Source organism: Macaca thibetana, chromosome 2 (genome assembly GCF_024542745.1).
Source record: "Macaca thibetana thibetana isolate TM-01 chromosome 2, ASM2454274v1, whole genome shotgun sequence".
In the NCBI taxonomy this organism is placed as follows: Eukaryota; Metazoa; Chordata; class Mammalia; order Primates; family Cercopithecidae; genus Macaca; species Macaca thibetana.
In genome coordinates, this window is record NC_065579.1 from 22,800,673 (window position 1) to 22,827,056 (window position 26,384).

Below are 26,384 nucleotides of genomic sequence, written 5' to 3' on the forward strand. Positions count from 1 at the left end.
GGCGGTTCAGAATCTGGTCTTCACTCCCATTCTTTGTACTTGCAGCTGGTACTCAATTCTGTTTTCACAAATATGCCATGTGCATCCTCTCTTTCCCCTTCTTGAGGTGGCCGCCCTGTCTGATATGCCTCTCCTTTATGCCTGCCACCTACTTAGAATATAAAGATCTTCAAGGCTTGGAAAAACCCCAACACCCTCTATGAAGCCTTCCCTGATTGCGCTAATCCCCCCCTAAACTTCTTTTCTTCTGACCTTGACCCACAGTTTAGCATCAAATGTTGTATCCTCGTACCTAAGTGGCAGTCTCATCTGTTCCATTGGACTTGAAGTTTCAGGGCCATTATGTATACATCGCCTTTAATTTCCGGAGTGTGCAGTTCAAGGCAGTGGTTGGCACAGAATATAAACTGAGTAACAAATTTATTCACATGCAAATTCTGGCTATATCTCATGGCTTCCAGAACCTAAGTGCTTCAGAGTAAAAACACTGACATAGGCACTGCCTGAGGAAGTGCTGTACATGCTGTTTCGAAAAACATTCAAGGAGCTGTTGAACAACCACTGGCACAGATGGTACAGAGTGGAGTCATGTGTGAATAGAGAGGGGGAAAGAAAATGGTAGCCCAGACAGGGATGGTTGTCAGCCCATAGTCACGCAGTAGATGAGTGGTAAAAGTAGCACTTAAACCCCTGGCATTCCAGCTCCCAGCCTAGACTCTTTCTAAAAGTGTTCATGGACAATCACGTATCTGAAGAAACACTCTGAACATACTGCATTTTGTCTGCTACACGGTATCTGGAGCGGTCCAGGTCTCATGTGGTTACTACATGAAATGTCCAAACCCCCTATTTCCACAAGGGTAGAGACTTTTGTTCATTGTGATAACTCTGAGTGCTTTTCACATACTAGGTACCAAAAAATATTGACCTAATGTTGAATGAATGAGTGCCTAGAAAATCTGAGTATCAGTCATACAGACGAGGCTGTGTTGCAAAAACAATGCTCAAACTTCAGCCACTTATAAAAATGAAGGACTATTTCTCACTCATGCTCCATATCCACCATGAGTTAGCAGGAAACTCTGCTCCATCTCACCTTACGATGAGACCCAGACTAGCAAAACAGCCACCATCTTGAGTGCTGCTGGTCACAATGCCAAAGAGAAAGAGCACTGGAGGGTTTTAAATGTGCAGACAAATGGTTGGCCTGGAAGCTACACACATCATTTTCACTCCAAATTCACAGGTCAGACTTCATCGCATGGCCTGTTCAACCATAAGGGGCCAGCAAGGGCAATCCTACCATGCTGCTAACAGGGGAAGAGGCAATAAATACCTGTAGAGCAGCCTTTGCGACTTTCATGAAGAATCTTTGCCTTCAGTGCCTTTAGTTTCTTTAAAGCCATCAAGTAGGTTGAAGAAGAATAAACAGCCTGGAAGAAGCCATCCTTCATGTGTGTGGGTAATGTACAAGGGAATTCGAGACATCTGTTTCGTTACTTCTCAGGTAAGAAGCAATTATGAGGCTGGGCGCGGTGGCTCATGCCTCTAATCCTAGCACTTTGGGAGGCCGAGGCGGGTGGATCACCAGGTCAGGAGATCGACACCATCCTGGCTAACACGGTGAAACCCCATCTCTGCTAAAAATACAAAAAATTAGCCAGGCATGGTGGCGGGCGCCTGTAGTCCCAGCTACTTGGGAGGCTGAGGCGGGAGAATGGTGTGAACCCAGGAGGCGGAACTTGTAGTGAGCCAAGATCACACCACTGCACTCCAGCCGGAGCAACAGAGCAAGAGTCCGTCTACAAAAAAAAAAAAAAAAAAAAAAGAATAGTGGCACAATGCAGGCAGAAATGACTGGGGACAGGAAAAAAGAGAAAGTTAGGAAAATCAGCAAGGTACTTTTCTACAGATCAACAAAGGGGTTTTGGTTGATTTCATGGAGAGTCTGAATCAACAGTGATGCGGTTTCCCCAAAGGTGAATTAAATTTTAGGTTACATTAACAGAAATATAACTTCTAGAATGATGGAGGTGATAATTCTGCCTAACTCCACATTGGTAGAACCACATCTGGGATATCATGTTAGTGCCTAGTGAGGGATTAGTGCAAACAGAGGAACATGACTGGATTGCTAAAGAGCTCAATATTCTGCCACAAGAGGAACAAAGAAAGTAAATTGGAATATTTAACTTGAATTAGAAAATACTCACAGAGGCTGGGTGCAGTGGCTCATGCCTGTAATCCCAGCACTTTGGGAGGCCAAGGCAGGTGGATCATTTGAGGTCAGGAGTTCAAGACCAGCCTGGCCAACATGGTGAAACCCTGTCTCTGCTAAAAATACAAAAATTAGCTGGGCATGGTGATGCATTCCCACCTACTCAGGAGGCTGAGGCACGACAATCGCTTGAACCTGGGAGGCGGTGGTTGCAGTAAGCCGAGATCACACCACTGCACTCCAGCCTGGGCAAGAGAGCAAGACTGTCTCAAAAACAAAAACAAAACAAAACAAAAAACACTCAGGGAGAAAATGATAATAGTTTTTAATAGCTGAGTGATTGTTGTGTTGAAGAGCATTCATCCTTGTCCGTATGCCGGCAAAGCATAGGAATATGACCAAGGTAAAGAACTTACAAGGAGATAGATTTGTACTTGATACCAAGAAGAGTTCCTTACAGAACTATCAAAATACAGAATGGCATGTTTGGAGACTTAAAAGGTTCCCCAATAGCAAAAAGATTATTGTGGTAATCAAACATCGGCCATGTGGAAATTAAGACGAGGTGATTTCTAAGATTCCATCTCACTCAAACACATGATTTTAAGTTCCATGGTATCTACTCCTGCACTCACTGCTGGACCTACAGCTGTACCTACTCGTGGGCACCATAATTTAGGAGAACGTTTTAGAGGAACACAATCCTACAGGGCAGGGATTAGCCAACTTTTTCCGTAAAGGGCCAGATAGTAAATATTTTAGGCTTTGCTGGCCATATGATCTCTATTGCAACTACTCAACCCTGCTGCTGTAGTATAAAACCAGCCATAGATAATATGTAAACAAATGAACATGATTGTGTTCCAATAAAACTTTATTTATAAAAGCAGGTTTGGGGTAGCATTTAGTTTGTGGACGTTAGTTTGCAACCCCCTACTACAGACACTGAGAAAGATTCTAGCTAGAGAAGCTGCTTATCTAAGAAATCTACACCCTCTGAGTGCCTCGTCCTCATTCTAGTGACAGAGGCCAAAATGTTATAGGACCTACTCATCTCTGTCCAACGACAAATAAACTAAATAATTCCTGGCTTAGCAGGGGGTACAGAAAGCTCTGATCAAAGCACAAGTATTTGTGATAATAGCTTGAAAATACAAAAGAGGAAATGAAGATATTTTTGCATAACTTTCAAACCTGGCTCACTGTTGGAAACCAAAAACTGTGACCAGAGATGCCATTGAGGAATTTGTGTGTTGGCTAAGGGACTTTTGAGATTGGCAGTAATCATGCAATCATATCAACACTATGCCGAGAACTTACATGGCCATATTACAGATTTTTTTTTTTTTTTTTTTTGAGGCAGAGTTTCATTCTGTCTCAAAAGCTGGAGTGTGGTAGTATGATCTCAGTTCACTGCAATCTCCGCCTCCTAGGTTCCAGCGATTCTTGTGCCTCAGCTTCCCGGGCAGCTGAGATTACAGGTGTGTACCACCACACCCAGGTACTTTTTTGTATTTTTAGTAGACACGGGGTTTCCCATATGTTTACTATGTTGTCCAGGCTGGTCTTGAACTCCGGTTCTCTATTGATCCGCCTGCCTCATCCTGAGGGATTACAGGCATGAGTCATTGCGCCTGATCTATATTACAATTTTTAACTAATTTGGATAAATAGCTAACTGGTATCATGAGTGTTTTCTAGACTACAGTAAGACCAGACATACATAAATCTCTGGCACTAGTAGAATGTGAAGGAATGTATCTGTCTTAGCATGGGGAGCTTAATGCACCAACCCTAACAAGCCTGGACAATGAAAAGAGTGCACAGCCATGACTCCCACCAAGGATGGAGCCAAGCCAAGCAGACAATTCAAATAGACAAATGACTTCTGATTTGAAGTAAGAGAAATGTTCAACCCATCCCACTCTCAGCATGTTTAGCTCATAATCAGGCATTATTATAATGGTATGCAAATTGTGGAAACGGCAGACATTCTTTCCAACCATGTTTTCATTAAAGATTCAGCTTTTTTTTTTACCCCAGAATAATAGTAAATGACATGCGAACTTCATATGAACTATAGGTCATGAAAGGATTTAGCATTGGCATTTTTAATCTAAAAAGTCTAGTGCCAGAAAATCAATATGTTTCAGTTGCAGCATTCGAATGCAATTTTCCTCACGTAACAGGGTTTCTTTCTTTCCTTCTTCTTTTTCTTTTAAGTCTTTTTTTTTTTTTTTTTTTTTTTTAAAGAATGAATAATTCCTGGTTTTTCTATGAAACAAGCTGCCGTATTATAAGGTAATGACATCAATAACACATTACATGTAAACAGAAAATGAACAAAAAATCATTCAAGGCCCTTTTGAAACTGGAGTGCTTTTCATCAGCCCTATTACAGGTTCCATTCACATTATCGGATTGAAGCATCCTGCATAACCGAGGTGCTGACAAGTCCTGATTACCCAATAACTCCTATATCCCTTTCAGGCAGGTTCACGGAGAGGACAGGAATACCAGGCCTTCCTGGGGGGCAGCTGGCCTGCCACGGAGACCCAATCAATGAAACTCAATGCCCTGTCACTTTCCTTCTCCAAAAATGGGGCACTGGACTTCCTGGTGCATAATTGGGTCTTTTTATTCCCTGTGTTCTCAATTGTTTCAGATAACAACTGTTTATAACACAGCAGAGGACAGGCCAGGTTAACACTACCAAACTCTTTCCCCCAAATACTTACAGCTCCATTGAAGCTGTCTATATGGCAAATTAGATAGTGTCTTTCTTAAGTAGCAGAAACAACTGAAGAGATTGGCACTTGGGACAAGGTGGGTACCAGACAGGCTGCAAACGTTCATCATCTGAATGTTTATATGTTTCAAATAACCACTCCGTTACACTTTACTCTTCAATCTCGAGTTACACCACTAATATAACACCCAAGGACCCTTTTCCTTATTTTTTATACCACTGTGTGACATTTTACTCTTTTTGAGGAAATTTTTGTTGAACCCCAAGCTCTCTCTGCTATTCAACAAATGCAGTATCTCCCCCACTAGGTAGGAGAGCTGTGGACACCACGGCTCAGGTGGGACAGATATGACAGCCAGCTGCCTGGCTGGCCTGCCTGATATCTGTGGGGTTGGGGTGATTCTACTAAAGGTTCAGAGCCTCTGGGCAAGACCACAATTCATGTTCTCAAGACAACTTTGCAACCCTTGCATAGAAACTGCAGCCTGTTGCTTGTGGTACGGCTCTGAGAAGCAGCCAAGCCATTTAAAAATAAGTTTTGAAACAAGCAAACTGTGGCTTTTGCCTTTTGGGTGGTATATCACCATATATTTGACGTAATCTTCAGCTTGGGAGATATCATATTTTTAAAACAAATTTCTTGGCTTCCAGCTTGGCTCTGGGGCACTGCTGTCTGAGGACGTGGGTTTACCTAATTAATGCAGGCTCCAGTCTTTTTCTCTTTTTCCTTCCTTAAAATCTCTCCTCCTACAGTTAAACTCACACACTGATACATTTGCAAACAGAATAAAATAAAGAGAGTACTGGGCTCCTTATTGAAGTGTTTCAAATTGAAATGAAGGTATAATTATGCAGGTTGCAGCACATCTCAGTGCATCCTACCGTCCAGAGGCAGGAGGCGGCAGTGGTGTAGAGTATGGGCTCTCTCATGGTTCGAATCCTAGTTCTGGTTGTGCACACTGTGAAAGTCTCCTGGCCTCTTTGTATCTCAGTTTCTGAACTGTAACGTCACCTGTAGGGTACAGCAACCCTGAATATGTCAAAGGCTTAGAACAATGTCTCTTGTAGGGTAAACACTTGTCAAATGCTATCATTATCACAAATAAAAATACCACTGGATTAAGTCTAAATTGTTATTGTGTCATGGCAGAAACTGGTGAGATCAGGTGTTCTTCTAAAGGCCATTAGAGAGCTTTGAATAGGGAGGGACATGACTGGACTTGCATTGTAAAAGGATCACTCAGTTACTGGGCAGAGGTCAGTCTATAAGGACAAGAGCAGAAGCAAGGACACTAATTAACTGACTACTATAATAACCCAGGTGAAATCAAATGGTACGTGGACTAGGGCGGTAGTGGTGGAAGTAGGAATCAGTGGTTAGATTCTGGATGACTTTAAAGATAAAGCCCAAAGAGTTGTGGAAGGATTAGATTTTGGGCATGAGAGGAGAAAAAGAGTCAAAGTTTATTCCAAATGTGGGCTCACCAGCTAGAATTGATCAAGGTTGATGAAAAAGTCTGAAAGAGTGAAGATAGAGACAAGTTGAAGAGTGAGGAAACAGACCATCTAAGAGGGCAATACTAGGCATAGCAGTTATGGCAGACATGTCATAGAGGTGGTAAGATTTGGGATCATCAGCAAGTAGAGGGGATCTTACAGGGCCTTCTAAGCAGAAGGGGAAAAAGATGTGGAAATGGAGCAAATGTTTAATGCCAAAGAAAGAGGAGATGAGCAGAACTGAATAAAGAAGTCTTCTTAGGAAGCACTGAAAATAAGGTTAGAGGAGCCCAGTACAGCTGGGATGTAGAAGGCCTTGACTATCTGCCAGACGGTTCTGTTTAGTGATGGAATGGAAGTCTGGATGCTTGGGTTTTGGGTTCAGCTATCATCTGTGCATATAGATTTATTTTTAAGGTTAGCAAAGAAAAGGTGTGCATGTACTCATACTACTAAAGTCAAGATGGGTCTAGGAGGATCCACTATGTTTTCCATTTTTTCGGGAACTTAGGGGCTGTTCAGTGTCCTTTTTCGTAGCAGGCATCACCAAGCCTCAGGAGTATATTGGATATGATCTGGCCATATTCACAAGCCTCATTAAACCTGTGGGCCACCCACAGTCACATTTCATCTTTGAACCCTGGACTTGGCAATTTGCAATTAAGAAACAAACCCAGACCAAGCAAAATAAAATAAAAACATGCTGCCAGGCTGGTTGTGGCTCTATGGAACTCAAAGTGGCTTTACTGAAATGCCGCCAGTGATTGTGGTAAGTTGTTATTGTCCCCCAGTTTCACAAAGAAGGAAACCTGAGCAACTAAATAACACACACATTTATTGAGGGAAGAGAGCTTATGAACAGTACCATGCAGAAAAGAAATCGTTTTTTCTCAATGAGGTTTCAACCATGTGGCAAATGTCTACTGGTATCTGCCCAGCAAAAGATCCCAGGAGATTAGAGAGACATTCAGCTAACGTCAGAGGGGACATGGGTCTTCATTTTGGCACTCAGTCAGTCACGGCCTTTTGCTTCACTTAGTCCTTGGACTAGCTCAAAAAAATTAATGGGAGCTCAGCTCTGCTATTGTTGTCAAATATTATGTTCTAGCTTAATTGCAGTCATTACTAAGCAGAAAGTCCTGTGACAAATGCAGTCAACAGGAGTTCACTGTTAAAAGCACTTGAAGAATCAGATTAAAGGGGCTTGGCAAACTTGGGAGGATAAAATCAGCATCAGTTTTCTTTGCTTCTTGGGTCACAGTCTCTCTGGCTTAGGTTTTCTCACCTGTGAGTGGAGACAATAATACCTCCCAAAAGTTCTTCAGAATATAATATAGGCTTTGAGGCTGGACCTGCTGAGCATGTCAAGAGGTTGTCTATATAAAGGACCAAGGAGCCTACTGAGAAAGAACTCAAGGAAATAAGGGAATACATTCAGGCTCTGACGGCCATCAAGGGTCAGAACATTCTAAAGAGAGCAATGAGCTTGTCATTCAGATTATTGTCTAGTCTAGCTCCCTTAGAAATAGAGAAGCTTATATGTAAAGAAAAATACTAAAAAAGCAATTTATCTCCCTTTCTCTTACATACACACAAATTCTGTGACAAATGGGGAACAGCACTTTAACATCCAATCCACATAAGGGTGGATAAATGGAATCATACTCACAGGACCTTGTATGATTTCCATGGGGGCACAGCCCAGCTTTGGTGGAGGTTTTTTAAAAAATGGCTTGAGATACAATTCACAATAACATGAAATTCACCCTTTTATAGTATACTACTCGGTGGTTTTAAGTCTGTTCACAAAGGTGTGCAAATATCACCACTATCTAATCTTGAAACATTTTCATCATCTCCCAAGGAAACCCCATGCCCATTAACACTCACTCCCCATTGTCCCTTGTCCCTAGCCCCTGGAAGCTACTAATCTACTTTCGGTCATATTTACCTATTCTGAATATTGCATCTAAATGGGATCATACAGTATACGGCCTTTGTGACTGGCTTCTTTTACTCATCATAATGTATTCAGGGTTTATCCATGTTGTAACATGTATTGGCACTTCATTTTTTATGACTGAATAATATTCCATTTTGTGGATATAGCACATTTGTTTATCCACTCATCAGTTGAATATTTGGGTTATTTACAATAATGAATAATGCTGCAAGAACTTTCACATTCTAGGTTTTGTGAGACATGTTTTCAATTCCTTTGAGTATATCCTAGGAGTGGAATTGCTGGTTTATAAGCTTAATCTTTGCTTAACCTTTTGAGAAATGCCAGACTGTTTTTCAAAGCTATTGCTGCATTTTATAATTTCACTAGCAATATAGGAGGCTTCCAAATTCTCCTTATCCCTGTTATTGTCTGACTTTTTGGTTTTAGTCATGGTAGTGAGTATAAAGTGGTATCTCATTGTGATTATGACTCACTTTTATTTATTCTTCTTGGCATTAATGTGAACTTAGTGTGAGGACTTGCTATGGTTTTGCTGTTAGTTTCTCATGTGTGTCAACTGATTTCACTCCTGTGGGCCATTGTCCTTTTCTCCTGCTAGGTCCCTTTTAGTAGTGACAATTACTTGGGCCTCTGCTATTTGTGGGGCTACTGAAGATGTGTCTCTAGCACCATGACCCCAGCGCTGACACCAATGGTCTGGCACCTATGCCAAAGATACTTTCTCAGATGTGATATTGGTGCCACCTTCCACTGGGGCTGAAGCCGTAAGTAATTGAAACTGCCACCGCAAGAACCTCAGATGTTAGGGACAGGAGCACAGGGTCTTTGTTCTTGTCAAGACTAACACTTTAAGTCCTGCTTCTAGAATCCTCAGTGTTCTAAAGCTCTGCTAGATTTCCAGTTTAAGATGGTAGATGGAACACCTGCCAAAATTAATGCCCAGGCCCATCTCCATACAAAATGCAGAAATAAGAGATATAATTAACAAGTACATATCCACGTTCTACAACACAATATGAATGCACTACATAGAAATGGAGGAACATGCAGGACCTTATGGTGATAAGGAGAAGGTAGCCATGATTATATCACCAGCACAGAGCTGTGAGTAACTCTGTACCTCCTGTAAAAGCTCGAGCCAACAGTGCCCTAGGGCTGCCTCAACATCAGTCTATAACAGCCCAAGACATGCAAGGGAGGATCCTCCCACAGAAGATATGCACAAAATGGAGAGGCCCCAGCTAGCTGAGGAAGACTAACCCCATTGGTATTCAGACTGTAGTACAGATGCTCCTCAACTTATAATGAGGTTATGTCCTGATAAAACCATAGTAAGTTAAAACTATCATAAATAAAACAGAAGTGAAAAATTCCTTTAATACCCTGATAAACACATCATAAAGTAAAAAAAAAAAAAAATTAAGTCAAACTGCCATAAATCCAAATGTTTCTCAACTCACAATGAGGTTACCTCCCATTGTAAAGTTGAAAAATCTAAGTCAAACCATTGTAAATCAGATTTATTTATTTATTTATTTATTTATTTATTTATTTATTTTTTGAGGTGGAGTCTTGCTCTGTAGCTCAGGCTGGAGTGCAGTGGTGCAATCTTGGCTCACTGAAACCTCTGCCTCCTGGGTTCAAGCAATTCTCCTGCCTCAGCCTCCCGGGTAGCTGGGATTACAGGTACCCACCACCATGGCCAGCTAATTTTTTTTTTTTTTTTTTTCATATTTTAGTAGAGATGGGGTTTCACCATGTTGCCCAGGCTTGTCACAGACTCCTGAGCTCAGGCAATCTGCCTGCCTCGGCCTCCCAAAGTGGTGGGATTACAGGCATGAGCCACCGTGCCTGGCCGATGGTTTGTATTTTATTATAGCAGCAGCTAAAAGTGATTCAAACAGTGGAGATACATACAGTCCTAGCTTCCCTGAGTAACTATTATGGTCTCTCCTTTTTAAGCCTTTATGATCCTGTTACAGAAAGCTTTGGTTCCTTCTGTACTTCTCAGAAAACTGCCCTCTGCCTGCAAAGGTCCCTGCAGAACTATTTGTACCGTGAGACCCTGTCCCTGTGCCTCTTCAATGGATCAAGAAGGATATCCAAAGTAGACAGTCATATTCTTTCTTCTAGAATTTGCAGTTAATGATTCAGAGACTAGATTGTCTCTATTAATGGTTAGACCAAGAGTCTTACACATTGTGAAAAATTATTGTTCAGCACATACTCACTCTTCTTCCTCCACAAAGACAAGATCTAGACATTGTGCCACATTTTACAGCATCTTAATCATTTTTCCACATTGAGGAGTTACACATTTGTGCTGAACAAATTATAATGCAAGGACATTTTGTAGAAAACTGTCATGTTTTGTCATATAAGAGAGTGTTTATCAGACACACAGCAGCAGTGATAACAGAAACACAGGTTAAATTTAGAGCAGTGGTTCTCAAATTATTTCATGTGATATCATCTACTCCTCAACCATATCTGATGAAGGTATAAACTCTGAAGACTATGCTTAAATGAACAGAGCTTGGTGTTGAAATCGAATCAAATGAATTTTAAAAATCAATTTGACACATATTTAATGCTATGCATAGTTGTAATTATATGGCATGGCAATTAGACATAGGAAGCAAACTGTTCAGGTAGATTCTTATGCAATTATTTGACTTTTCCACAGTCAGCTGCAAGAGGGCAAAGGCAAATTATTCTCGAACAGGAAAGATGAAGAAATTACTATTTTCTAGTCTTTAACTTCCTACAGGAGAATCTCTGAAATTTTCTTTTCTTTGGTGCCACAGACCTTTTAGTAGGCTGATGAGGGTTGTAAACTTCTTATCAGAATAATGTTCCTAAAATAAAACATACAGGATTATAAAGAAAACCAATTTTAAAACTTTTAAAAACTTTAAAAAATAACTGTCTTTTTTAAAAATTGAAATATTGCAACAATTAAATGTGATATTAAAAAATCACAGGCACTGCTTGTAATACTGTGGTTACTTTCATTCATAATTTCAAATTTCATTTAGGAGTGAGGTGGGCCAGGTGTGGTGGCTCATGCCTGTAATCCCAGCAATTTGGGAGGCCAAGGAGGGAGGATTGCTTGAGTGCAAGAGTTTGAGACCAGCCTGGGCAACATGGTGAGACTCTTTCTCTACAAAATAAATACAAAAGTTAGCCATGCATGGTGGTGCATGCCTGTAGTACCACCTACTTGGGAGGCTGAGGTGGGAGGATCACCTGGACCTGAAAATGTCGAGGCTGCAGTGAGAATGAAGATGCATCTTTCTTTTTTTTGCTATTAAAGTTGAAGGATCCTCTGAATTGAGGTTAAGAAGTCTGCCTTGAGGGGAGAGGTCAACCATCATTCTCCAATAAATACTCACTAAATGTTACTTATTATAAAAACCCCAAACTAATAATAAACAGTTTTTACGTTATGTAAACCTGGGCTAACACACTGACCTTATATGAACAAGTCACCTTAATGCCATTACCAGAAAGCTGTTTTAATAACTATGCAAGTCTATGATATCTATGATGTGAACAGTGACCCCTTAGATGTGGAATGCACATTAGCATAATCATACAAGGGAATCTTAATATCGGTATTTCAGATATTCCAGGTCTCTCCAGGAATTTGGAGTCAGGTCTGTCTCCCAACCCCACCTTCAGTCTGAGGGAATCCTTGAGGGGTTCTTGGACAATTGGGCAGAGTTAAAGAAGCCTCCACGCCCATGGATCAGGTTGTAGATGTAAGTTATTAGAAATTCCTTTAGAATGTTCCAATTCTCATCCTCTACCCCCTCAGGGAAGCTGAGAAGTTTTTCTCCTCCTTGGAAACAGTAGACCCCATGCATCCGATCTCCTGAGACACCCAGTTACAAGACAGAGGAGGAAGATTGCTGGAATCCCCAAAGCTAGTGTCATACCTGGAACTAAAAATTAGAGGCAAGCTTAACTCAATACTATGCAAATCACCATCCTGGGATTTGATTCTAAAACACAGACACACAAAGAATTGTTGAATGAAAGGAATGTCGGCATAGCCTTCTCTGGCTATGCCATCCCTATCTCTGTATCTCAGCTGAGTTTTTAAGCATATACTAGAGGCCAAGGCGGGTGGGTCAAGAGGTTGGGAGTTCGAGACCAGCCAGACCAACATAGTGAAACCCCATCTCTACTAAAAATACAAAAATTAGCCGGGCATGGTGGCGCATGCCTGTAATCCCAGCTACTCAGGAAACTGAAGCAGGAGAATCGCTTGAACCCGGGAGGTGGAGGTTGCAGTGAGTCAAGATTGCACCACTGCACTTCAGCCTGGGTGACAGAGCAAGACTCTGTCTCAAAAAAAGATTTGGTAGCAACTCTTAATAAAATTATATGAGTGTTTACATAGTCAAAGTAGTCCTTTTGTAAGCTGCACAAATAAATACTATTACCCCTACCCTGAACCTCTGCTTTGAAGAAAGAACACGTGCTTAGCTATCTTTTGTCCTATATTACAAAAGAAAGTCCCTTTCTGTGGAATATCTGAATCATTCACTGGCAGTTTCTCAAGGTAAACAGAGTAAATTAAAAATTAATGTTTCTCATATGTATATACACACACACATAAGTGAATGCAATTCTTCCTGGCCCCACCAGGCATTAAAAGCAGTCGAGCCCATCTGTCATTTCAAAAAGCCTCTAAAAAAGTAGAAATCTAGGACAACATCAAAAAAATTCTGAAAACAACCTCTTGGATAAAGATAAATGTTCTTCCAATGATTTGTCTTGTCTAATTAGTCCCAGGCATGAGACTAGAATGGGGAATGAGGGGAAAAAATGGGATCATGTCTAGGTTTTAACAGGGGACAAAACAAAAAGAAAAAAACTAAGACTGTAATTATGCTGATAATTTAAAGGAAAAAAATCCCATGAAAATCTGCTTTTCCCTGTACATGATTAGCTTTGCTTTATGAATTAGGTTTTTGATAAAAGCTGTTTCAGATTACAAGAAAACAAACAAATCATGCTTCTTATGAATTCATATAATATTACATCTCTGTAGAGGAAGCAGGAGTGCCTTTGACCAGTCTAAATCCAAGATAAAATTAAAAGTAAGCTGTAAGTCGAAAAAAAAAAATAGCTTCTGAGTCCTTACGTTTTCAAGCCATGTCAGGAGTAGGGAGGGAGAGGTTGTAGGGCTAAGTGAACTGATTGTAATCTCCTTTCGTTCTCTGATTCTATGTTTCAGTTATAGGCCTAATTATTCTGCTGGTAAAAAAATCTAGACCTTAATTCCCTTACTTTATCCTAAGTTATTTGTTAACCATTTGAGAATATGATGAAAGCAATTAATCCTCTCCTAAGATGTACACTTGTGTGGGAACATCCCATTTTGTATACCATCACAGAGTTCATGGATTTCCTGAAGTTTATATACATGGAACTCTTAGAAGTCTACACAGGCCAGATAAAAGACTTCGGTCTTTAGCCATTTGAGAATCCATTTAGCTCTTTCACGGATACTATCTAGGTAGGGAATGAGAGCCCTACACAAAACTCAAAATCTCTAGGAATCTTCTCAGTCCGCGAGCCTCACAGACCGCCCATGATACCGAAGGCATATCTTCTCACTCCTATAAAATATCTTGTCCAGGGCAGCTTAGAAGTGAAACACTGCTAGGATGGCATGCCAGTGAGATGTCTGGCTCACTTAAATATATTATGGATTCAGGCAAGTGAACAAAAGCAATCGGACTTCCAAATTCTAACTAGTAATACATGGACCAGTTCATGGGTCAGAGTTAGAGATTCATTCTGAGAACCACTGAGTTAAACAGTAAACAATCTGGACAGGGAATAAGTTGACCCTCCCAGTTAGAGTGAGGTGCTTTTATTTTCCCCCTCCAGTAATCCAGATCATTTCATTCTTTCTCTGCCAGACCTTTACCACTGAATAATTAAAATAATTAAACTAAGAATTTTTGAATGTTTACTACCTGCCGGCTACCATGGTAAATATATTCATGTATGAATTCACTTCAACCTCCCGTCGACTTCAAGAGGTAGGTACAATTAAAATCAACATTTTATAGATGATGAAACAGAAGCACAGAGATAATTTGCCCGAGTTCCCAGAAAGCTAGGAAATAGTGAAGTTACTTCCTACCTTTCATTTCCCATGGACATAGATAGCTTAATTTTCCTGTAAGTAGGAGCTTCCAGCAAAAACCTAATTACCAACTTCTTTGAGGAAAAAAGGCTTTCTGGCAGATTCCAGGCTGCCTTGCCTTTCGAATTTTCTACTGTGGGTTTGAGAGGATTTTTCCTTGTTTCTGGAACACTTCATGATGTGTGTGTCTTCTTACCCTCTTCTAAGTTTCTTCTTTCAAGGCTCATCTCAAGTTTTGCCTCTTTTGGTGGATGTCCCTAGGGTTCATTCTATTATGTAAGATTAGGCACCCCTGAACATACTTTCCTTAGACAGTTGATTCAACTAGATCCTAAGTCTCTTATATAGAAAACCACGAAAGTTTACTGAGTCAACAAGATACACTTTTGAGAAACACCTTTGGTGTGTGAAGCAAAGCTCCCTTTTCTCCAAATAAATCTTCCATCTCCATATGCCCTTTTCTCCCCGCTGATGCTTCTGAATTCTCCTTGTAGCTGCTGTGGTAAAGGGGTTAAAGGGTCATGAAACTTGTTCTCAACGTATTATTTCCTGCTGTTGATGATCTGCCTTACATTTAGATTGGTATTCAATATCTAGCATGTGGGTGCCTTAGTCAAAACCAAAGGAGAAATAGTCCCATCTTGTCCATATATCACAGCAATAAAAGTGGGCCACTCATATATCAGAATCTTAGGCCTGGGAGAATTTTCATTTAATACTTAAAAGAACACAGCCCTACATATTAGGCAGATAAAATAAAAATGTCATGAGGTTGGGACCCTTTTCAATTCCATCATACAAACAAGAGAACAGAGAGGTTAATGTCTTAGTTTGTCCAGGTTGCTATAACAAAATACCTTAGACTGGGTAATATATAAACCATGGAAATTTATTGCTCACAGTCCTGGAGCCTGGGAAGTCCAAGATCAAGGTACCAGCAGATTTGATGTCTGGTAAAGTTCAGTTCTTCATAGATGGTATCTTCTCACTGCATCCTCACATAGTGGAAGGGCAAAGGGGTCTCCCTCAAGCCTCTTTTATAAGGGCAATAATGCCATTGATGAGGGCAGAACCTCATCACCTCCCCAAAACTCTACCTCTTAATACCAACATGTTGGAGATTGGATTTCAACATGAGGATTTTTGAGGGACACAAATATTCAGACCATAGCAGTTAAAATGCCCAAAAGTCACAAAGCAGGCACAACCAGGATTTGAACACAAGTACTTAAGAGCTCTTGTTCTTAACTACTGTACCATGTTGCCTCTCTAGCATAAGAGAGTTACATGGTAAGTGGTAACACATAGTCTATATAATTTGGGTGATATATTACTCTTTTGGGAAAATGGACAGATTGTCTTTCAAGGAAAAAATAGAAATACTTTCTGGTATCCATGAGATAGAACAGGACTGATCACATAGTCCAGGGCTAACTGGGGCACTGTTACCTGTGTATATACCTCACTGGGGCACTGTTATCTGTGTATATACCTCGACACCCTGTGATAAAGAGCAGAGCAGGGTAAGGGCAGGGAATGAATCTGAGAGCAAATCTGCAAAGCTGGTGATTTTTCCTCCTCCTTCCCCCCTTTCCTCCTCTCTCTTCTTTTACTGAAACAGCAGGAGAGCCGGGCGCGGTGGCTCAAGCCTGTAATCCCAGCACTTTGGGAGGCCGAGGCGGGTGGATCACGAGGTCAGGAGATCGAGACCATCCTGGCTAACATGGTGAAACCCCATCTCTACTAAAAATACAAAAAACTAGCCGGGCGTGGTGGCGGGCGCCTGTAGTCCCAGCTACTCGGAGGCTGAGGCGGGAGAATGGCGTGAACCCGGGAGGCGGAGCTTGCAGTGAGCCGAGATCGGGCCACTGCACTCCAGCCTGGGCGACACAGCGAGACTCCGTCTCAAAAAAAAAAAAAAAAAAAAAAAAAAAAAAAAAAAGAAACAGCAGGAGAAAAGACTGGGAGGCGGTGAATATGTTGCCAACTGACTTCTAGGAAGCTTCTGCCAACAGGCAGTTGGAAGGAGAGAAGCTGTGGTCTCTCTCCTCTCTCTCTCTGCCTTAGGTGGCTTCTCCCACAGTGACTGAATTTCCTCTGTGGTGTTAGCTTCCACTGTCTGCCCAAGATCTTAACCTCCAAAAGCACCATCTCTTCCTGTAGTCCCTTCAGCTGGGGTTGGGAGAGGGGTAGTGACTTCCTGTTGTAGCTAATGTCTGGGTGGCCCCATTCTGCAGTTTCTTCTTTTAGCTCTTACATCAACTGTATGATCAACTCCCCGTGTTAAATTCCTTCTGCTAGAAATAGCTGGAATGGCATTTAGTTTTCCTTATTGCATGCTGACTGGTAGAGAGAATTAATTTAAGACCACAACTTGCCTAAGTTCGGTACTAAAGTTAAGTTCCCAGGGTTCAAATGTCTCTCTTCAAAACCTGCACTTTTCCTACTAGAATATGCTGCTTGTCAGTGAGTACCCAATGTTTATAAACTTAATGGTTAACGAATGACAACATAATCAAAATATAGTGTTTTTTGGTTTATCTCAGTCCCCTTTGGTTTTTTAATTACATTGATCCTTTTGGCAAGTTCTGACTTGTTCATGGAATTCTTACAGATGTGAAGCTCTTTCCTGGGAAACAGGCTGCATTTTCCTTGGTGAATCCTTTGGTGAACATCCCCTCCTTACCTCCTCTGAAGTTATTGTCTCTGTGGTACTTGGGCTGAAGCTGAGAAGGCTTATTCAAAGGAACAAAGCCCTTCGAACAAATGAGAAGGGCACGGACAACCGATGAGCCATGAGTAGCCACTCCCAGTTGTGACACATGTGAAATTGAGCCCCAGCATTCTTGGCTTGAATTTCAAAAATGTGACTAGGTTGTGACCCCGTGAGCCTGGCTAGGATAGGTGAGCAGAACCAGTTCTTCATTTTGGTGGGAGAGAACAGACAGAAGACAAACACATACAATCTTTTTAGCCAGAACTCCTAAACCTGAGACATTTCCATTTAATCAGAAGCAAAGATGGAGATACTAGGTGATGATGGTTTTAGGCAGATAGGATTAGTTATTGTCATAGACACAGCTGCTTCCTATCTCTGGATTTTTTTTTTTTTTTTTTTTTTTTTTTTTTTTAGTGGAGTAACTCTAGCCTTGGGAAATTCTTTTTCTTTTGTCCAGGGTTCTGCAAAATATCATCTGAAATTGGAAAATGCTTTGTCGTATGTTGGGTAATAGGCATTCTTCCCATCGTCAACAATACAATAGCATCAACTACAAAAGAAGCATTAAAATGTTAATGACAATGAACAATTGAGGGCTTGTGATGTGTCAGGCACTGGTCTAAGTGGTTCATTATAAAACATCAACTCTTAAGGACTTTATGAAGTAGGTATTATTATAGCCTCATCTTACAAATGACAAAACTGAGTACAGACAGGTGCTCACTGCCCAGACTGAGACGGCCAGTAAGTGATAGAACTGGCATTTGAACACAGAAAATTCAGGGCCTTTGCCCACATTTTTAACTACAGTACTGTACTGCTTCTCCATAATGTATCAGAATACAAATACAGGTATATGGTGAGACATTCTACATAATGTGTCTGATCTGGTTGCGTGACTGCACAGCCAGGCTGTGAATAACTAGGAGAGCTAATCTTCTCTCTCCATTGGATTCTCAGCCACAGAAAAAAAAGAAAAAAGAACACAAAAAACCGAAACCCACCGCCTTTACTGAGTGTCTAGGATCTTTTTGGCTCTTGCGGAGAACACATCATGCTTAGTTTGCATTCAATTTTGGGGGCGTCTTCAGTTTCATAGACCCTAAAGGTATTTTCAGGCTAACATGAAGGCAAAGCTGTTTCTAAGTGACCAGCCTCAAACAGGGCAGGACCATGTTTTCTCATAACACAGGCCTGCAGCTAAAATCAAGGGCACGTTTAAACACGCCCATTTTGAATCCAACCCAGGGCTCTTTCTTCCCCATTTGCTAGTGGGGACAGCTGATCATATCAAAGGGAAGGGAGCTCCTGAGGAGTCTAGTTTCTGGAGACTTTGGTTTCTGAGGATTTAAGAAAGCTAAAGAGGGAGGCATTAATATAAATCTTTCGTTGCCTAACTCTGTCTGGGATAGGAAGCTAATAGCAATGCAAGCTCCCTCTTGTTTTAGAATAATTTTTTCATCTCATAATCTACTTTAACAAAAACTACAAAGGTTTGTTTCTATAGGCTTTTCTCCATCTACTCTTCCCACCTCAAAGGAAGATGGGGCATAGCATTTGGCTCCCCTCTTTGAGAGAAAGCTCACCATTCATTTAGTGACATGACCCTGCTCACATGAAAGAAAATGGTGTGCGTGCCCCACTTCACCTTTAGACTCTGTGACATTGGGGAGGACTTGCTCAATGTGGGACATTTCTTGGACACATTTCCAAATTACACTTTGGTGGTGTGAGGGTGGGAAGGGGCCATCTCGCCATCCAATGGCCCTAAACTCGCTGCATCACCAGTGGTGAAGAACAGCCCTTGTATTTTTGTTAATTTGTCAAATTCTCCTGCTGGGGACAAGAGAGCCAACTCTGCTCATCAGCAACCCCTAAAGCAGGGTATTCTTCAAGCAAAGGATGGGGAGTTTGAGAAACAATTAATCTCTATCAAAGTTTGGCAAAAAAAGTGGGAGGAAGACTCACTACCCTCTTCTCACATATTAGAAACACCGTCGTATTAAATTGGTAAAATTTTAATGAGAGGAGTGGTTCTGTCGCTCCCCATAAGAGAAGGAAAGTTAAAATCCTGGGTTAAAGATTAATATTCCAAGTTCAGAACAAAAGGATGTTCTTTTGTGGCTCTGTGCTTATGCCTCTGAATGTAAACATTGTTCTGAGAGCCATTTTTTCTTTGCCAGATCTTTAAAGGGTAATAAATTAGCCCGTGGACAGCCATACAAGCTGCTACTAGATGTGAATGTGAATGTGTCTGAAGAAAAGGCTGACTTTCAATCAAAGTCTATTGAAAGAATGGTTGGATTTTCTAAAGAAGCATGTTGTGCCTATTAACCAACTTACAAAAGGGGCCATTTCCTTGATTTATGTTTGGTTGCTATAGAGATCCTGCAGCCCAGACTGGCAGGTGAAGCTCCCCTCTAACAATCTCAGAGGTTTTCCTTAGTTATCCTCTGAGGCTGAACTGCTGCAGCGGGTAAAAGGCAGTGTGCAAACAAGCTGTGCGTGTTCAAAAAAAAAAACAAAAAAACAAAAAAAAAAAAAAACAAAAAAAAAAAACACCAAACATCTGGCTCAAGCATTTTTACCCCTATCTCTTAAATTATGACTTATTATTTCTGAGACTTAGGGCAAGCATTTTTACAGCACTTGAAAACATGAGTACAGAGAAAAGTTTATTTTTCTAGTTGGGAGCATTAATGACTGGTTTCTGCAAGTGCGGTTTATTGCTTACATTATTTTACGGAATGCACAGCATTCCATGTTTGAACTCAAACTGATCTTCAAGAATGAGCTGTCCCTTCATGACCTGAGGGAAGATATATATGTGTGTATCTATGAGTGTATTTGTGTACATTTTTGTGAAGCAGATGGATTAGACTCATTGCATGGTAATGCTGGAAGGATCTTAAAGATCGTTTGGCCTCAACCCTATATTTTTCAGAAGGGGAAACTGAGGGATTTCAGAAAGATTTGCCCAAGTATGACGTAAGTGATCTGTTGTAGGGCAAAATTTGTCTCTTTACCAAAGCTCTTGCCATCATTCCCCTATCATATGAGCAAGCTCATAGAAAACTTCAGGGTCAGAGAGGTGAGAAGAGGGCTTGAGCACTGGCGATGATATAATTTCACGTATAATTCACAAGGAAAACATTATTGCTGGGTCAAAGACTAATCAAAGTTTATGTTCTGGGGAAAGCAAGAGAAGAGGGGAGAGAGAGGGAAAAGTAAAGGACTGAACAGAATGCTAAATGCATCCCTCACTGTCAATGGCCCTTATATATACAGAGAGAGGAAAGACAGCCCAAGATTCCAGTTATCAACCAATAGAGCAAAGTCACTGCAAGGAGGTGAATTGCCTGAGCAGGACCACTTCTGACTCCTGAACCTTTTTACCATGTACCCACTTTGAGTTTCCTAGTATCAGAGATACTCCTTGTAAAGCCTTCTGAACGTTTTAAAGGGATCATGAAGGAATCCTCTTCTGCAGTCATGAAGGTGTGTTTCCTGTGTCCCTCCACACAGTGGATTAGTTTTCTAGGGCTGCCATAACAAAATACCGCAGACTGGGTGGCTTAAACAACAGAAATCCATTTTATCACGGTTCTGGAGGCTAGAAGTGTGAAATCAAAGTGTCAGTAAGGTTGTTTCTTCTAAGGCCTCTCTCTGGGGCTGGTAGGGTCAGTTCCTTAAGTGTCTTTACATGGTCTTCCCCCAGTTCATGCCTGTGTCCTAATCTCGTCTTCTCATAAGGATGTTAGTCCTATTGGATTAATGACTTCCTTTTAGCTAGATTGCTTCTTTAAAGACCGTATTTCCAAATGTAGTTATGTTCGTAAGTCCTGGGGGATGTCTTCAGCATATAAACTTGGGGCAAGGGGGACATTGCAGCCTGTAACACAGTTAAATGAGATTACTATCTGAATAGCTCAATGCTTCATTAGCCTAAAGAAAAGGGGAACATTCTTCAGAAGGTTCTCTTAAATCCCCCAAGCCCAGGACCGAGAGGGGGATTTCCACAGGCCCTCCCAGTACCTGCCAGAGTCTTTTCCTGATTTCCAGTAAAGTCAGGATTTCTTCCCAGCTCAGAGTTGTGGTGACATCCTTTTAGCCACTAGGAATTCCTGGTAGCCTCATTCCTCACAAGGTCTTAGGGTCTCCGGTTAAGAACTGTTTACTAGTGGCTGGAAAATTAATCCTTTGGTTGATTTCCAAAAATTATTTATGACTTATTCCATTGCTATCCAATACTTCCAAGAAACCAAAGGGAATAGCCCAGATAGAAAAAAATCCGTTGCCTTCCTCCCACTCCCTTATTATGCTATAAACATTTGTTAATAGAGCAATTATCTTTTGAGTTGTAAAGGCTAAGTAACTACAAGGAAGAAAGGAGCGAAGGAAAAGTGCAATTCTTCAAGCTTAATGAAGTCAAGTGAAATTATTTCAAGTGGATGTGAATTATGGAGAACAGAATCCTCTTTTGCCAAAGTTTAATAAATGATGGCAAGCCATTTTGTTGAGCCAAACCTCCTTGCAGCTTGGTTTTGTCAGACAACATATACAAGAACACAATAAAGACATCTGTGGACAGACCTGGCCTTTTGGAAAAGGGAACTCTTTGTGGTTGAGAGGTGACTGATGGTAACAGGGAAAATGGATACTCCGTCTCTTGGATAGCCCCTTGTTAATAAAGCCAGCTTCACTGAGCATTTGCCAAGTGTCCACCATTGTGCTCAGTGCTTTACACACAGATCTCATTTCAACCTCACAGCATCCCTGTGAGGGAGGTCTTACTTACCATTTTGGTGAATGAAAAAAACAGGGTGAGACACTCTAAGGAAGCTGATTGGGGTACCACAGCCTACAGTGGGTAGAGCTGACATTTGAAATTGACAGTGGTTCTAAATCTGAGCTCTAATCCACTACATGAAACAGCTGAAAAGACTTCTCTGCTGGTCCAGGCAACTGCATGCTCTTTGACATTATGCGGCATTGCCTCAGTGGCGGAACAGTATGAATGAGTTATCATCATTGGTTCATGGGAGTACTGTTCCAGAAATTAAGGTTTCCAAGTATAGGTGAAGTATGAGGGCTGGGAAACAGTAGGGGTCCTTTGCCTTTTGGAAAATAGTTGTTGGTTGAAACTTGCATAAAAGGGAGGGCTAACAAGAAGAGAACAAGTGGAATGAAGATCAATGTCTCAAATTTCTACAGGGACAATTCAAAGCAGACATTTCAATCTGTAGGGGAGAAGAAAAAAAAAAGAACAGAAGAGGAAAGTTCCAAAAGATAATTTCTCTTAGAAGGGGACAGCTCTGAGACAGTTCTGCTTGGCTCTCTTCTGTTATTGTTTCTGGTACAGAGAGTACAATGGACGATCAAGAATGGAAGCATCTCCAGTGGTGAAAGCCAGTCTGTGGCCAGGTAATCATTCACCAAATGGATACCACCTGGGGTAGAATCACTCACACATGCAAATTGGCCCAAATAGTGGCCTGGGCTCATGGGTTATTTAAATGAATGCAGCTGGGATTTGATTTCAAGTGGCAGCAAAGATACCAAGAACGTTCCGCACCAAAGAAAACAGCACATTGACTGTGTCCCCTTTGCTTCAATTAGCTGCAAAAACCTTACAGTAATTCTCACTACAGTCTAGCATGACTAGGGAGAGAAGAAGTGATTAACTGCTTTATGGTCTGCTTTTGAACTCAGTTCCAAAGTTTCACTAGATCATTTCCTTTGCTGCTGTTTTTATTTTTAATATCTAGAATGTCTTAGCCATTTTCCTCCTTTCTCTCCAAACTAGGGCTACGGTGCAAACAAAATTTACTGCTAAATGTGATATTGACTATAACCTACCCTGGACAATTCCCTGTAGCTTCTTTATAGTATTTGCAGCTTGAATTTCTTTGACAATATCTTGCTATATTTGGTGCTTACTTTTAATACCAAACTTGATATTTTAAATTGTATGAACATGTTAGATATTTAATTTCTATTAAATATGAACTTTATTTTTAAAAATCTACTGGCTTTGTGGAAAATTTAATAAGTGAAAAGTCTCTTCCCCTTCTCCCCTTTATCATGCATATTGAATTAAGTTTGTGATCTTACATAGAGTGTCCGAATGTTTAAGATCACAGTCGATGTACTTTTATCAAGCTCTAAGTGAATATGGCTGACAACAAAGAGTAGAGAAATGTATTTATCAAAAGCTGCAATCATTTCTCAAGATGTCCATTTGGATCCTTCCTGGATATGGTTTTATAAAAACTGAACAGTGGAAAACATGCAATACATAAGACATTATATTTGATTAGGCCACTTTCCAATTGACAAAGGGTTTTCCAAGCATCACATCAGTTGACAAAGGGGAAGATCCTTAAATTCTTTGAAACCCACACAAAAGAAGTCAGAATTTGTGAGGTGACTCTTGAAGCTGGAGAAGGCTGCTTGGCCCAATACTAAAGCAGGCCGAGAGCATCTATCTGTGTGTGGACCAGAATAGGATGGGTGGAAGCAGTTATCATCTATGCTTCCCCCTCCTGCCCTCCTAATGACCTAAGCTCTGGCCTGAGGGACCAACATCCCTTAGAATGAGAGGTTATTTAGTTTTGATATGAGTGCAGCCTTGAGACTCCCTGTAGAGAAATTGCTTATTCCAAAAATTTAGCTTGTTTCTCTCCCTTATATGTGGAAACACAGGAAGAAATGTGGTCTGGAATACAGAGTGTAAGGGAAAAACAAAACCACGTCAGAAATGAATTTTGGATGAAAAAAGAAGGGTAAGTGCAGTAGTGTCTGCTGGAAAGGGAGTGACACCAGAGTTTACAGACAAGCACCATAGGTTGTTAACTTTGTTCAAGATGTTATACACTTCAACAATGCATTCATCCCCAAGATATAAACCTGTACCACTAGAATGTGAATTAGTTTATGTGGTGTATAAATGACCAAATTGAGTCACATAGAAACAAACTGCCTCTTCCATTGTTTGTAATTACAGGCAGGAGAAAGCCTTCACTTTTGTGTTTTTACCACTCTGATCTCCCCTTAACAAAGACAGAGCGCATCATGAGTGATTGGGAGTTTTTCATTTGTGGCCATGATACATATATTTTCTTGGAAAATAGATATCTTGAAGTAAAAGCGTAGGTTTCTTTAAACAGTTGAGAGTGATAGTACTCTGCTGTGGACTTATTCTCCTTGATCATCGATCTATTCCTCTGTGAAATGTAAAAATAAAAATACCAATCTCACAAGGTTGTTGTAAATATTACACATGACTTTGTCAACTCTCAAAGTACAATTAAAATGTTCAAATGGGCAGGTAAGAATGAATAAAGATTAAATTAATTGGGGGGAAGGATTATAAAGAAAAATAATTTTGGAGTTTCCTCCAAAGGGCCTTAATGGAGGAGTAAGGAGGTGAGACTTCGGCAGTAAGAAGGAACTGAGATTTTTGAACAGGGTGTATTATGATGAATAAAGTCAATTCAACAATGTTGTATAGGACACACTGAAGAAGAAAGGCTCGAGAGGAGGAGAAACACCAGAAGGTTTCTCAGTAGGCTAGAGAAGGAAGGAAAAGAATGTATTTGAGAGAGGTTGTAAGAGAAGGATCAAGACTAGCAATTAATTGAATGGGGGTGGGTGGCTAGATAATGGCCTAACACAGATGGTTTAAGGAAAATAAGAATAGGGAGGCAGAAAAAGTGATGGGGTTTAACAATTTTTTGAGTTTGTGTGTGTGTGCACACCCTTGTTACTGAGCATGTACAGATGTATTTGTATGTGTATATTGGTGGCTACACCACCACAGAGACAGAGAAAGAGAAAGCCAAGTAGCATGCTCAATTGTCTAAAATGGAACATATTATCCATACTCTTCCTTCTTCCTTTGACTCTGCTATCAACTTTGGACAAGTTGTCACTTTCTCTAAGAGCCCCCTCTTTGGTAAAATGGGCACAGTCACACCGCCTCCTCTGCATTCCCTCCAATTCATCACCCAGTCTGTCTATTTCACCTGATAAGTTTCTCAAATGCTCCCCTCTCTCCAGCCCTTGGCCATCACCTTAGTAGTATAAGGCACCCTCCCCTCTCACCTAAGTTATTCCAAGAGCATCTTAATTGTTATCTCAGGATCAATTCAAGTTCAACTCCAACTGTTTCTCCACATTGCAGCCAAAGTTACCTTTCTGAAGTGATCATGTCACTACCAACTGCCCCCTTAAATGGCTTCCTATTGTCATGTGCCCTACAAACTGCTGCGCAGCCTGCCCAAAATCCACATGTCCCATCTCTCTCTCTCCTCTCTTCCTAGAGCATCAAACAATGGGCCTTCCCAACAAAGGGGCTTTGAATACACTACTTTGACTGGAAAGCCTTTTCCTTTTCTAATTCACTTAATTCATTCTTCAGAATTCATCATATCACTTTCTCAGTGGAGCTTTCTCTAACCCTGCCTCAATATGGGTCAAACTCCTTTGTTAGGACCATTTCTTTACTTCAGAAAACTCTCTCAGGTCTTAATTATATATTCACTGTTGTGATCATTGAGGTAATGATGCTCTCAGCTATTAAACTGGAAGCCCCATGAGGGCTCCATGTATCTAACACAGTACCTAGAGATGCAAAGGTGAATAAGAGAGGTAATAAATGAGTGAATAGATGAATAAACACAGGAATGAGTAAATATCAGGGCACCTATCTCACAGAGCTGCTCTAAGGACATTTAGTAAAGGCACAGTCATCCCTTGGTGTTGCTTCCAGAACTCTCACATATACCAAAATCTATGCATACTCAAGTCTGCAGCCAGCCCTGTGGAACCCAAATATACAAAAAGTTAGCCTTCCGTGTACCTAGCTTTGGCATCCCATGAATACTGTGTTGTTGATTTGCGTTTGGTTGATAAAATCCACATCTAAGTGAACCTGTGCAGTTCAAACGCATGTTGTTAAAAGGTCAACTGCAATTGTTATTCAAATATGAGTCGAGGTTCTGACTTACAATCCTGAGTGCACATCCAAATAGTTTTATCTTGAGAACTTTCCCTACCTTTCAC

General features: G+C 40.9%; 1 protein-coding gene across 3 annotated transcripts in view; it reads right to left on the reverse strand.

The window, feature by feature from the left end:
- Positions 1 to 26,384, reverse strand: part of RARB (retinoic acid receptor beta) — a 770,770-nt gene that overhangs the window by 291,733 nt on the left and 452,653 nt on the right. The window lies entirely within an intron of this gene.